The sequence below is a fragment of the Rattus norvegicus genome, chromosome 1 (genome assembly GCF_021556685.1).
Source record: "Rattus norvegicus strain SHRSP/BbbUtx chromosome 1, alternate assembly SHRSP_T2T, whole genome shotgun sequence".
Classification (NCBI taxonomy): Eukaryota; Metazoa; Chordata; class Mammalia; order Rodentia; family Muridae; genus Rattus; species Rattus norvegicus.
In genome coordinates, this window is record NC_141534.1 from 155,291,385 (window position 1) to 155,304,853 (window position 13,469).

General features: G+C 40.0%; 1 pseudogene; it reads right to left on the reverse strand.

Moving 5' to 3' along the window:
• Nucleotides 1-8,915, reverse strand: part of Pgk1-ps7 (phosphoglycerate kinase 1, pseudogene 7) — a 56,259-nt pseudogene extending 47,344 nt beyond the window's left edge.
• Nucleotides 8,916-13,469: the final 4,554 nt, after the last annotated feature.

The window sequence follows — 13,469 nt, forward strand, 5'->3', positions numbered from 1 at the left end:
TTTTCCGTGATTGGGTTTTTCCATCAACCCTACGAGGTAGCTAAATATAGTCCCCATTTGGCCAAATAAAAGCCTGAGGTCCATAGCTAGCAAGATCTGGTGAGTTCAGTGTCCAATAATAAATAATGAAAAAAAAAGGGTTGTGAAGTATTGAAGGAGTATTGCTCAGGTCCACAAGGCCCTTTTCACCTTCACTCTCACCATTCCATGAAAGTTTATTGAAACCTATTTCTCATTTGTTCATTGGAAATTTAGCCCCAAAGTCAAGATTAGTGTTACTTTCTGTGAACATCATGCATTTCAGACATAGACGCAGAGAACCAGCTGGAATGATTTACCTTCATTCAGTCTCTCTCACTGGAATACAGACCTACCCTTAGCATAGACTTCAATGCCAAAAGATGAAAGTAAAATTAGTTTGTAGGAGGAAGCAGCAATGTTTAAAAGTGACAGAGCAGGGAAAGCTTTGACAGAATGAGTCAGATATAGGAGGATACACCCAACTCTTACGAGAACAGACAGGAAAGAGAGGCACCTTAAGATTAGCACAGAGCGAGGTAGGGCTGGAGGACATTTCAGTGAGTTCATTTTAGTTCAGATAATGTAGTAGAGTTCAGATGAGTTCAGTTCTGTGCAGTTTGGTGCAGCTCAGTTGAATGCAGTTGAGTTCAGTTGAGTTTTTGCAGTTCCACTCAGTTCCATTCAGTTCGTGCAGTCTGTGCAGTGAGCACAGTTCAGTTTATGGATTTCGGAGGCAGTTTTTCCAAGTAGAATAAGTTGGTAAGGAACCAAGAGAAGCCAGTTTGAATCGGACAGAATGAAGAGTTTTGAGCCAGAACAACTGAGTTGAACTAGCCAGCCAGAACTAGAAAGGGTGAGTCTATTCAGCAGTAAGCCTCTAAGACTACAATTACATAGGACAACCATCCTATAGAAAGTTGTAGAGGAGAAAACCACCTTGGATGATCTCCTGAAGAAGTGTCACTCTCTGATAAAAATTACTTTTACACAATACCAAATCACCAATTCAAAAACATATACATACAAGCACCATTATACATTATACTGATCAGGTCTCATTTATAGACATAGGAATACATACATATATGTGCTCACAATTAAAGAAAATTCAAAAAAAGATGTCAAGAATTTGAGAAAGAACAAGGGAATAAAGTTAAAGACAGGGAATAAGAAAATGATCTAATTATAATATATATTTATATATTGTGATATATGTTATGTATATATTACACACTATAACATATACAATTTAAATACTTACCTTCTATTTATGCTTGATATTCCCCCTTGCCTTCCAGGACACCTCTCTATCTTATACTTCCTCAGAGAGGATAACTTGCATTGATTTCTTAAGGGATCTCTCTGGCTTCCTACTGAATTCTGCTTAGTAGAAAGAGGAGTAGCAATGTCATTACACACTAGGTAATCCCATCCACAAATGCCAAGACTCCCTACTCCACTTAGTTCCAACGGATGAACTAGTTGCTTGCCAATTTTTACTTGACTGCACTAACTCTGAGTTGTACTATATACTCACCATTTTTGTTAATAGTTTCCACTTAAACACCAACTTACATATGCTTTTCTTTTCTTTTGACTTTGACTAATACGCATCTACCTATGGCCCAAAGAAACATTGCTACAACCGACTCCCCATACTTGGAAGGAGCTGTTTGATTCAGTCTTCTGAAATACTGCGAGAAGAACTCATCCCTCATTATACACTCACGACACAGTTGTTAACTCTCTTGCATGTACAGCAAGAAGGGGCACACACGACATAAAAAGACTAGCATGACTTCACGTTCCTACTGGGGTATGTAAATACAGGGCTATATAGAGATTCCTGTAGAAACCTCCAGCCTCAGACTGAAAATGATCAATATGCACTGAGAATGTTTAATAAGCAGTGATTAATAATAGGAGACCTAAGGGCTGATAACCTGTCTCAAAGGCCTCTTCAAAACAATATGCCCAAGTTCCCAATATAATCCCTTTTGAAGCACTCTTACTTATTGAAGTAAGACCCCAGTCTGTCTCTCCCTCATTCTAAGTGAATCACATTTCATGGTTATGTCCTAAAATATTTCTAGAACTTAACCAACTTTTTAAAATTTTCTTTCAATCATCTAGCAACACAAACTACAATCATCATTTGCTTGAATTACAACTCCTTATACTCACCCAACACCTTTCCCTGCCAATCTGTGCTACTGTCACCAAAGTAGTCACCTTAAGACGGTTTAAGCTACCCTCCAAAGGCTTTCCTGTGGCTTCAAATTAAGGCATGAGTCATCCAGGCTTATTGTGGAGTAGTTGTTTACCATCTTTCTGGTTCTGACTCAGGACAACTTAACCCATGTTCCCGGATGGTACTTTCTCTCTTTGCTCTGATAACTTAGCTTTCCTTAGCCTCAACTAAGTATCCATGGCCTCTCCCAATATGGGACCATAGTGCACACTCAGTTTCCTTTATGTATAAAACTCTTGCTCCCTCTCCTATGTTCCTCTTTCCTTTACTTGTTCTGGAAGTGTTGAGCCTCAAATTGTGTGGACATCTTGAATCAAGCGTGATTGCTTCCTGTGCTCATAAAACATGGAGTCCCTTTCATGGTACAATTTTAGCTTTGTCTAAATTCTAAGGGAATAATCTAAGATACCACAATGTCGTTAAACTAATCATTGCACATAAATTTTTTAAAACATTAAACTTTTAGAAACATGAAAATAGGCAGTACATCATGTTCTGCTAATCAGTGTATTTTCAGTTCATATCTCAATGCCTAACATGAACAATGAGCTCAACCATTTATCAAATATGGAAGCAAACTGCCGGGGGTGGGGGGGGGATGACAATGACTTCTCCAGATGAATAGAAGGTTCCCACTGAGCAACAAAACACTTCATTTTGAGACATTTCTTAACATGTCACGATGTTCTGTCTTCTTGAAATAAAATGGAAATACTGAAGACTCCAGATTAATATTAAGAATCCTAGTTACTGTTTCAGCAATTGTTCTTTCTCCTGCTGCTGGCTCTCACTTTCCCTGCTCTTCAAATTCCTCAGCCTGCATGTCACAGATTTCTACTCCATGACTTTGAGGTGTTGGTATCCTTCCTGGCTGCTGTCAACGTTCTGGCCTCTAAAAGCCTCATTGGTGTTTTCTGCATTGTTACTTTGAGTTTCCTGCAGACTGGGAAACTAAATAGATAACAAAGCTTATTGTACTTAGTGTGAAGTCTTATTGGCCTGTTGCAAGTGAGCCCCAGAGGATTGCTCTAAGCAAAAGAAAAGTCACTTCCTGTGCTTCCTGAATACTAAGCCCCCTCCACCCCCCACCCGACTTCCCCTCTGCTTACTGTATTGCTTCTTTCTTTCCTTTCCTTTTTTCTTCATGTTTTTCATTTGTCAAAACCTATCTGCCCTTCATGGACTGGCCAAATATCAACTATTCCGTTTCTCCTTTGAATAACAAACTCACCAAAACAATGGGCCTATATCTTTAAGACTTAACACTTTTGATTGTTTTCACTCTCTTAGGCTTTCAGTCATAAGCATCTGCCTAGATCCAAGGAAAATTAGGGTCAATTTCTTTGCATAAATAGACTTTACTCTAAAAAGATTAAAGACAAACATCAAGAGGTTGTTTTATGGACTAGGGATGTATATCAATTGGTATTTTCCTAACACCCATGAAGCCCTGGGTTTGATCCCCAATATCACATAATTATACATCTAAAAATAGTACTCACTTAAAATCTCAGCACTTGGGTGGTTGAAGCAGATGGATCTGAAATTTAAAGTCAGCCTAGGTAAATTAGAGTTTGAGGTCAGTCTGGTGTGCATCAGAACCTGTCTCAAAAGAAAAGACAAAAAATTAAATTGTTTTAAAGTCTGTGGCACAGTCAACAGACTACAGCCCACACATGATGACAATGATCTGGTTCCCTGCTTACTAGCAAGATCTTCTGTTAACTTAAACTCACTTAGACTAATATTAATTAATTTCAACTTGGGATAAAGGAAACAGGGGAGAGTCAAACTCTCAATTACATACCAGAATTGTGATGGTGATGGATCAAAATCAAAGCAAATGCCGTGCTTATTTTGAGAATTTCAAAACACATAGGGAAAATGAGAGAGCAGTGGCTCTCGGTCTCATGTTAAATTTCTGGTTTTAGACCTTTCGACTTGATTGCTGGCTTTCATAAAAAGCAAGAAAAAAATGAAAAAAAAACAAAGTTTGAAAAGAAAAATTTTTTACAAACTGAAAATCATGTTCAGAAATTGAGAATAAAACCGTGTGTGTGTGTGTGTGTGTGTGTGTGTGTGTGTAAAACCTATGATTTATTTAGCCTTGTACAACCAAGTAAAGCAGCCTTGGCTGTATCAAGAAATTTACCCCATTTGATACAAATGTAATATTAATGACTGGTCAGACAAAACTGACATCATTGCCTGTTACAGATTTTTAAAGTCTACAATTTTTCACATGCTATAAAGGGCCAAAACTCACCATGTATTCAAAGCTGGGAGATATTTTATTGATCTGAAAAGACCAGCAGTTACCCAGTTGGCTGACCTGAAAAAATAGGTAGGGTAATCGGGGACTCAGAATAGGAATCCCCTGCTCTCTTGCATTTGTGAACTAACTAGAAGCCATATGGTGACTCTAAATATAATCTACTGAAGGTAATTTTCTACCCAGGTACATTTTAAAGCTCTTTCTACCCAAAGTGCTTATTTGGCTCTGTTTTAGAATGGCCTTGGAAATCAGAGAGCTTTAAGAAACTACCATTGTAACAGGCAACATGAGGCATTAGCAGTAATAAAGGGTGACATTGTGGCCTTAGGGTGAAGAGCCAGGAGTTGTGGGCACCACTCTCACCCTGTCACTCACAAGCTAGCACTGTGACCTCTCTAGTTCAGAGTGTATTTATTTTGAAACATGTTCTGACATAAAGATATTTCTAATTTATTACAAGAATCTTTGCCTGGTAAAAATTTTCTGAATCCACTCTTATGTTTCTCATGCTGTTGGATATTCAAGAAGATAGTGGATAGCAAGGTAAATTGCAGTCTTAAATCATATCACTAAATCTGAAGTTCAAAGAAATATATAAGCTCACGAAGCCCTGGGTTCTATTCGTAAAATGGTCATAATATAAAGTTGCTGAAGTGATTTAATGATGTGTTTCTAAACCCAGCATGGTAGATCACACTTGTAATTCCTGCACCCATGAGGCTGAGAAGAGAAGATCAAAAGGAAATCAAGGGTAAGGACAGGAACCATGGTTCTGTAATTAAGAACATTGGCTGCTTTTCCAGAGGTCCTAGGTTCAATTCCCAGCACCAACACGGAGGTTCACAGCTTATCTAAAACTCAATCCGAGAGGATCCAATATCCTCTTCTGCCCCCTGCAAGTAATGCATGTTTATAGTACACAGACTTATACGAAAGCACTCACACGCACAAATATAATAAAAAGATTTTAAGACCAGCTCGAACTAAGAATAAAATTCTGCCTTAAAACAACAACAATAAAAATGGCTATTTAAATTATTTCAAAAACCTACTAAGTCCTACTCGATGCCCTCAATAATATTACAGTTCACTGGCCATCTGGGAGGCAGCAATGATTCTTAAACATTCATATAAATCAAGGAAAATTACCTGGAGATGTTTAAAATTAAGGATGAGCCCCAGGGTGCCTTTCTAGTATGTCCTTGTAGACTCTATTGATCTCAGACCACATTCTATCAAAAGGTCATGGAAAAACATGTTTAAGACAACACACTAATCAAGTCACATTCAGATACCATGGGATAACTCTTCTTTCTATTCCTTATCACATGGCTAAAGTCTATCCTTTCTCCGAGGCCAATGTGACTCAGTTCATAAACCAGGCTCGGCACACCACCTCCTTCAGTTTCACGCTTGGCAACGGTCTGATGATTCTAAAGTATGGCTCTGTAGGCACCAGCATCTGACGCATAAAGGATGCCCTTGACAAGAAAGGCTCTTGCTTTCTACTCTTAAAGAATCTCAGGTCATTTAGTCAGGAAAATAGGAGGAGGTGAGTGGCAAAACTAGACTAGGTTTTTAAGATGTTCCTAAATGACTAATGTGATAAATTTGTTTAGTACCAAGTACTGTGGAGTGGTTCTCAATCATAATCAACTGCATAGTTTAAACAGTGGAGGGTCTCCAGGTTTAAGCCAGGTTTTAAAAAAAATGAAGTCAGTTGAAACTCAACTGCTATTTCTAAAATGTACCAAATTTGAAAACAACACAAGATGAAACATAATGTTGAGGATAGGAAACCTGTTGGATTGACTGGATCTCTGGTGTTGCAAACTGAAGTGTTCTGAAGATTGAAAAAAAGTCATACCTCTGCTAAATATTCTACAAGACAGAATATACAAAACTTGTAATTACAGAGAAGTGGAAGGCTGTGACTGGACTGAAATTATTTTCAGCTATTCATCTATCAGCCACTCCTATACATCTCATCTATAATGTTCTGACATCAAAATTTAAAAAGGAAGAAAGAACCTTTACACATTTACTCTTAGGTTAATACAGGACTTCTGAGACCTATAAGCAGAGTTTAATGAATATGGCTGTAAATCTCCTACGTGTAGCTACTAACAATTAGTTCCAAGAAAGCATCCCTTTCATACAGCAGTTCTGTTTGACTGGCATTGTCTCAGCAATCCTTGGTCTCTCAAGCAGTCTTCAATTAGGTCCTCCTGTAGCAGTTGCCTTTGTGGGTGTGTACTCTCTCCCAAACCCCAGTGTTTATGCAGAGGTAACCACTGCTGTTCCTCCTCCATTTCCACCCCTTTATCTTTAGATTTTGACAGCCTAGTAGGAGCCAGGGTCCCATTGAATCCACAGTGTTAACCTCACATCAGAATATTCCCAGTATACTGGACTGTGCCTGTCTTAGGTTGTACTGTCTTCTGGGATCTTATCTGTCATTGACTACCAGCCCTCTGAGACATCACTCTGGAGGTACGTCATGCAACGGGGAGATGAGGAATGGCCTACATCGTAGTCTCATGGATCTCTGCCATCCAGCCTTTGATCACATCTTTAAGGGGGCTGCAATCAGGATTTTCAAGAACCATCAGCACCTGGAGGGTCACCTTCTTTATAGAGCTCTGCCTTGAAACATACTGTGTGAGACACTTAAATAAAATAATTATTAGTATGACAATTTCTTTCATCACAGGGGTCAAACAGCCTCTTAGTATTGTCCCAAACTTTCCCCAAGAACCCAGAATCGAAGGAGAGAACAGATACCCTGCTCACACTGAAGTTGGCTATGTTCTCCCTTAACAGCACAGAATAGTTAAGGAATTTGTCTGAAAAGGTACCTTCACAATGTTGAGCCAACTGCTGTTTTGCTTCAGTGGTCTTATGTACTTCATAAGGGGTTGGGCAGATTGATTGAAACCTGGGGTCACAGGCCAGAAGAGACATGTCACTGACAAGGGCCAACTCCTCTGCCACTACGTCAATCTGTTGTTGTAAAATGTGGATGGCTTGATAAAGATGGTGATTTAGTACCTCCTGCACCTGTAGCACCTCAGCTGACTGCCACATTAACAGTCTCCATCATAGTGACTGTCTGGGTCAAGACAACAGCAGCTGTTGTCTCCCTGGCAATGCCTACAATGATGGCAGCTATCATACCAAAATCCCTTTCCCCAGTGTAACGGTTGGAAGTGAGTCTGGGTCATCAGACTGATAGCACGAGAATGAGTAGTATTTACCACAGGCATCCAAATGTCAGCTGCTTCCCTCATCAGGAGAGCTGTTATTGAATATCCTATCCAGCAGGTGGTCAAGAGACATTTTTCATTAAAGCAGTTAAGGCTGTCTCTGATAATGGAGGTATTGATGACAAGAAAGAAAAAAGGGAGATCAAACACAGACTGTGGTGGCTTTCCAGCCAACTTTGCTGTGAATGGGTTACATTCATGGGGATCACCCCAGTCCATATTTTTTGCAAACCAGTTTGTATGGAAATACATCCCATTAAAGAGAGGACTACCTTTTAGGATGGTAAGATGGCATAAATCAAGACAATTAGAGGGGCCACATAAATCGCAATTACTCATAATAGGGTCATGTTGAAATCAAATGGGATTTCTGCTAACAGATGGAGTAGTATTGGAAGCATTATGTGAGGTAATCTCCACATGCCACGTGTGAGTTTAGATAATGTCTGGTAGGCCCTGGCAAATCTTACACCTAGAGTAGGCTGGCAGTGTTCCCAAGGGATAGGAAGTCTCACAAAAGTGAGCATTTGAGGACTCCTTGGACACTGAGACAGGGATGGACGTGATACGGTCGGGGGATACTTTGGGGATTTGTAATCAGTAAGGAGAGCCTGAAGTTCCATGCCTAACTGGTGCCATAGGTTAGATTACCATGAAAGCTGCCCATGGTCATATTGTGTAGTTGAATACAAGGGCAGACAGAGGAAACATTGGTGGTGTTAAAGTAGAGAATTTCTTCTGTGAGCAAGGTGCCTTGTAACAGTCGTGTAGAGGTGACTAAGTCTATGAAGAGCAAAGTCAAACTCACATTGGAAGAGAAACACAGGGTAGGCCAGGGAGTTACCTGCCACAGTTAAAAGAATGGGGCTAAGGACACCAAAGCCCAGAGCTCATCGGCCCTCCCAGACTGAAGAAAAATTAATAAACACAGTATATACATTACGTATCCCGTTCCTGGTCCTCTCCTGGCTCCTTTATTGCCTCCTGGTCTGTGACCAGGCACATATCTCTGGAGGGCGCTCATATTGGCACAGTTGTGTTCTGGGAGAAAACACAAACATAACCTCGCCCCCTTTCCAGAAGCCGAGAAGGCAGTTGCCATTGCGAGGTTATTGGGTCCCTCCATCTAACCAATAGGAGGGGAGTGTCCCTTGGGCAAAATTGCCCGATGTTTGTCAGCAGGGCTCAGTCCTATCTCATCAAAGGAGAAAAAGTCCACATGAAATAGGACCTCTACCAATGCTAGGTATGGATCTCTTGGATTCTGGGAAGGTAATCTGATCAAGTGCTCCGCTCCCTTCAAGGAGCACTTTGCTCTTCCTATGATTGCTTTGCTGCCATTCCTCCTACAGAGGTCAGTAGTTAGTACACGTCTTTTTCAATTTCTTTTTGTCTTATCATTTGAGACGTGGTTTCTCACTAAAGCTCTTCAGTTTGTCGAGGTTGGCTGGCAGGTGAGCTCTAAGAATCTGGACTGATCTCCGCATCCCCTGCCCAAAGATTACAGGCTTATGCCACCGTGACCAGCTATAAAGATAGTTGCTAGGGATTTAAAGTCAAATATTCATGTTTGTATAGCAAGAACTTTGCTGACTTAGCCATCTCTCTCATTCCAGGAATAAACTATCTCTCATTACAGTTCAGTTGAGAAATGACTTTCCAATAACCATACCTAGCATAGACTCTAGAATTCAACAAATACTTACAGAATGACTAAATTAAGATAATAAACCATCTGATTGTCATTTATCTTCTGCATATTAATTAGCCTGCCACCGTAGAAAACCGTGATTACTGGAGCATAGCATTAGGGCTAATTTCTGGGACAGGCCAGGTGGTTACCTGAGCAACCTCTTAAAACCTTCACAACATCTCTGTCCCTCCGGTTACTCAACAATGATAATTAAATTAACTTGCATATACAAAGCTTATTTAAAGATGTCTGAAACAGCGTTGCCACATGATAATTGATGGCTATTGCTACACCAACTGATAAAGAAGTTAGTGGATTTTAGGACTCTACACAATCTGATCATTAAGAATTCTCCAGTGAGACAATACTGGATATTTCTTGGAAATTGCCTTCCACTTTTCACCTCCTGTTTTCTTTCCTGTGGATCTCACCCGAGCTGAGGCTTCCTTTCGTGTATCTCGAAGCCTTCTCTGGCTACACTCAGATGTAGTCATTCCTGTCCTCTCTCTATAGAATAAAACAGGAAGCTTCTCCTTGTGATTTTTCACTGGTATTCTCGACATTTTCAAATGATGCCCTCCCTACCCCCTTGGGTTGTGGTTTCTTCCTTTAAATACCTCTTCTCCCAGCTACTCATCCTCGAACTCCTCTGCCCCTGTGTGGGATACGGGTCTCGACCCCAGTGCACTGGTTCCTATCAATAAACCTCGTGTTTTTACAGCAAGGATGGTCGTACGTGAGTTCTTGGGGGGTCGCATCATCCCGAGACTTGAGTGAGGGTCTCCCGCTTCGGGGGTCTTTCATTCTGAGTCTTTATGAGCATTCTTGCCTACATCTGCTCTCCTCTGCTAAGCCAAACCAGCACCCAGAAAATCTTCTGCTGACCTCTAATATTTTGTTAATTGCTCTTATTATACATGGTTCATTTATGTCTTCATGATCCTTTCTGCTTTATACACTTAAAGTAGATTCCTGTTATTCATCATTTGGAAAGCACTATTCATAGGTATTGTAAGTTCTCTCACAGCAGTCCTGTTTTCCATTTTGCTGCTGTATATATTGTCAAAAGTTTCTTTGGAGATGGTTTATCATTTTTTCAGTTTTTGAAGAGTTTAAAAAGAATTGACAGTAATAATTCTTTTCAGTGCCTCATATGTTTTTCCTGAAGCTATAAAATCTTGAGATTTCTTTGAAGTTCTTTAACCCATCCTCTTAGGTTATGGATTTTTGAGGGGAGGGTGCCACTGAGCACATGTGAAGCTACCAAGAGATCAAACTCAGATCATCAGACTTAGTGGAAGCCAGCCCCTACCACCACCCAAGCCATCTCACCAACCCAAATAATGCATTCAATTTGGATACTTTTGGTTTGATGTATTTCTAAACTGAAGTTTCCCCCTATGGTTCTAGGAGTTGAGCGTGGCAGACATAGTGTTCCCACCTCTGAGTGCTACACACTCAGACTATTAGGAGACTGGTTTTTGATTGCTGATCTGCTTACTATCTTGGTATTGGTTTGGTCATGATTCCATTTTCATATGTCAGTTTTGATAAATTATGTTTTCTAGGCATTTATCTATATCTCATCCAAAATTGAGACTCAGCAAAAGATGACTATCAATGTTATGAAGAATATCCATTACTCAGATTCACAAATAATCATACAAATTCTAGAAAAATAATGAGCCTTACTAATATTATGTTTGGAAATTTTTGATACATCAATGGTAAAGAGTTTGGGGAGTTACTTGGAAGTTCTGAGCCTTATCGACCCCATGAGGTAGACAGGGGAGACAATTGCTTACGAAAGCTATGTCCAGTGTTAATTGTTGCCATCTGTTAAGTGTGATAGCTGGGCAGGTGAAGGGCTGAAGAAAACAGACCCAAGACCTACAGTTTTTCTGGTGCAGCAGATAGTTTTTTCTTGCTCACTTAGGCAGCCAGGGAAGTTGAGCAAGTGTGTAGATGACCACACAGACCTCAGTGAACCAGAAGGAAGGAATTAATTCCTAAAACAACCCAAACGAATCATGGCTCAACATCCTCAAATGGTGACTCTAAATTCATTTTGTATAATCTTTCCATTCAACCAGCTTGAATGGGAAGGGCACAAGAGCACCATGAGGATAGCTCTACTGAGCTCTACCCAAGTGAAAAGCATGCTGTCCTCACTCCTATTCAACAAATAAAAATACAGAACGAGAATCCTATATTCATTTAACCTTAAATATGATTAAATTTAAATTCATTTAAATTTGAATTATATATGAATAACAATATATTTTAGTATGTCACATGTAGTATGTGGAACATACATATTTTGCTAACTATGTGTGTACTTAATTAAATTTGATTAGATAGCTTATATTTCTATAGGCGCATTGGATTCACTTTCAGATGATTAAAACTCAAATTCAGACTCACAAGACAATTAAAATTATGAAATACAGTTCAACTCTTTTCTAAGATGAGAAAATGGTTTTATAAGAAATTATAGAAGAAGATGCTACTTGAGTATACATTGAGTACAAAGTATACATTGGAATACTCGCCAATATTAGTTCAAAACTCAAAACTCAGTTGGACACAGTTGCATGGAGGCCTATAATTGCAGTGTTCAACAGGCCAGGATAAGAGATTTACTGTGATTTGGGGGCCAGACTTGGCTACATAGAACAGTACCTGGCCAGCTGCATGTTGAAGGTAGTAGGACAAACATTCCCAGAGCAACCTGGTCATCACACCATCAGAGCACTAATCAAGCAGTTTTAAACCTAGCATTCTAGATAAGTCCTAAGCATTCTGTTTTCAGGGGTGGGGTGGGGACACTGCTGTTAGTTTGGTTGGTTCGGTTTGGTTTCAATCGCTATAGAAAAGAGCTTATTTTCCCAGCCTTGTGTACTGGATTAACCTAGAGTCTGAAACTTTGGAGTCAAGAGCAAAACTCAAACATCCAGCAAAATATGGTCAATGGAAGTTCTCCCTCTTGAAGTAAGTCTGTGATAGAACACTAGAGGAAAACAGCAAGATGACAGGGAAACAATGCTGGCATCATTAATCAAAGTCAGACAGCGCCAAGCCTGCTTGCTTTTTCTGTGCTTTGTTCAACCTCCAGGGCAAGCAGCACATCCATGTGGACTCTAATAAGCCATCTCTTGGGAGTGATTTGACACAACAAGCTAACTAGCTTCCTGGGCAGTTTATAGAACTCCAAAACTATTTTTAAAAATCCTCTTGTAATGGTCTTAATTCCAGCAATCATTGATGTTCATTTTAGAAGCTGGCACCCATAACTCACCATACTGATCATTGAATTGACAGTGAGCTGGAGTGGAACTCACGCAGGTATAATTAACTTTAACAGAATTGATTACAACTAGCTCACTGTCAGGGCTGCCGAGGTAACAATTGATTTTTCCAGCTGAGAGAGAACTCCCAGCTTCCTCATTTTCATTTCACCAAAGACATTTTTCCTTTTGCTCGAAGGTTTATTGGAGCTTTCCTTCCTTCTTGCTTTCTCATTTCGATTTGTAAATTGTGTGCTTGTAAGCACAATATTTAGGGAGGAAAGGAAATGCAACTTACAAGCTTCAAAACAACTCATCCACGCTCAGAAATTTGGCAGCTGTAGAAGATGTTTAAATAAGCACTGAGAAAGGACATGTGGGCTGTGAGCAGAGTATAATGTGTTTCAACTGTGTGTTGCCCACTGTGAAGCACTGAGTTTGCCCCCCACCCACCCAAATTTCTCACTTAATCTTTGCCAAAAGGCCAAGAACCATGTCTGCCCCCTCCACATACACTTTATGTTGACCTTTAACCTCCAGTGTGAATTTATTTGGAGCTAAAAGTCATAAGAAGAGGCCCCTAATCCAATATGGCTGGAGTCCTAGGTAAAGAAGCGTACAAGGTATGAAGGGTACACAGTCACAGAGAAAAGGCCAGGACAGATTTAGAGAGAAG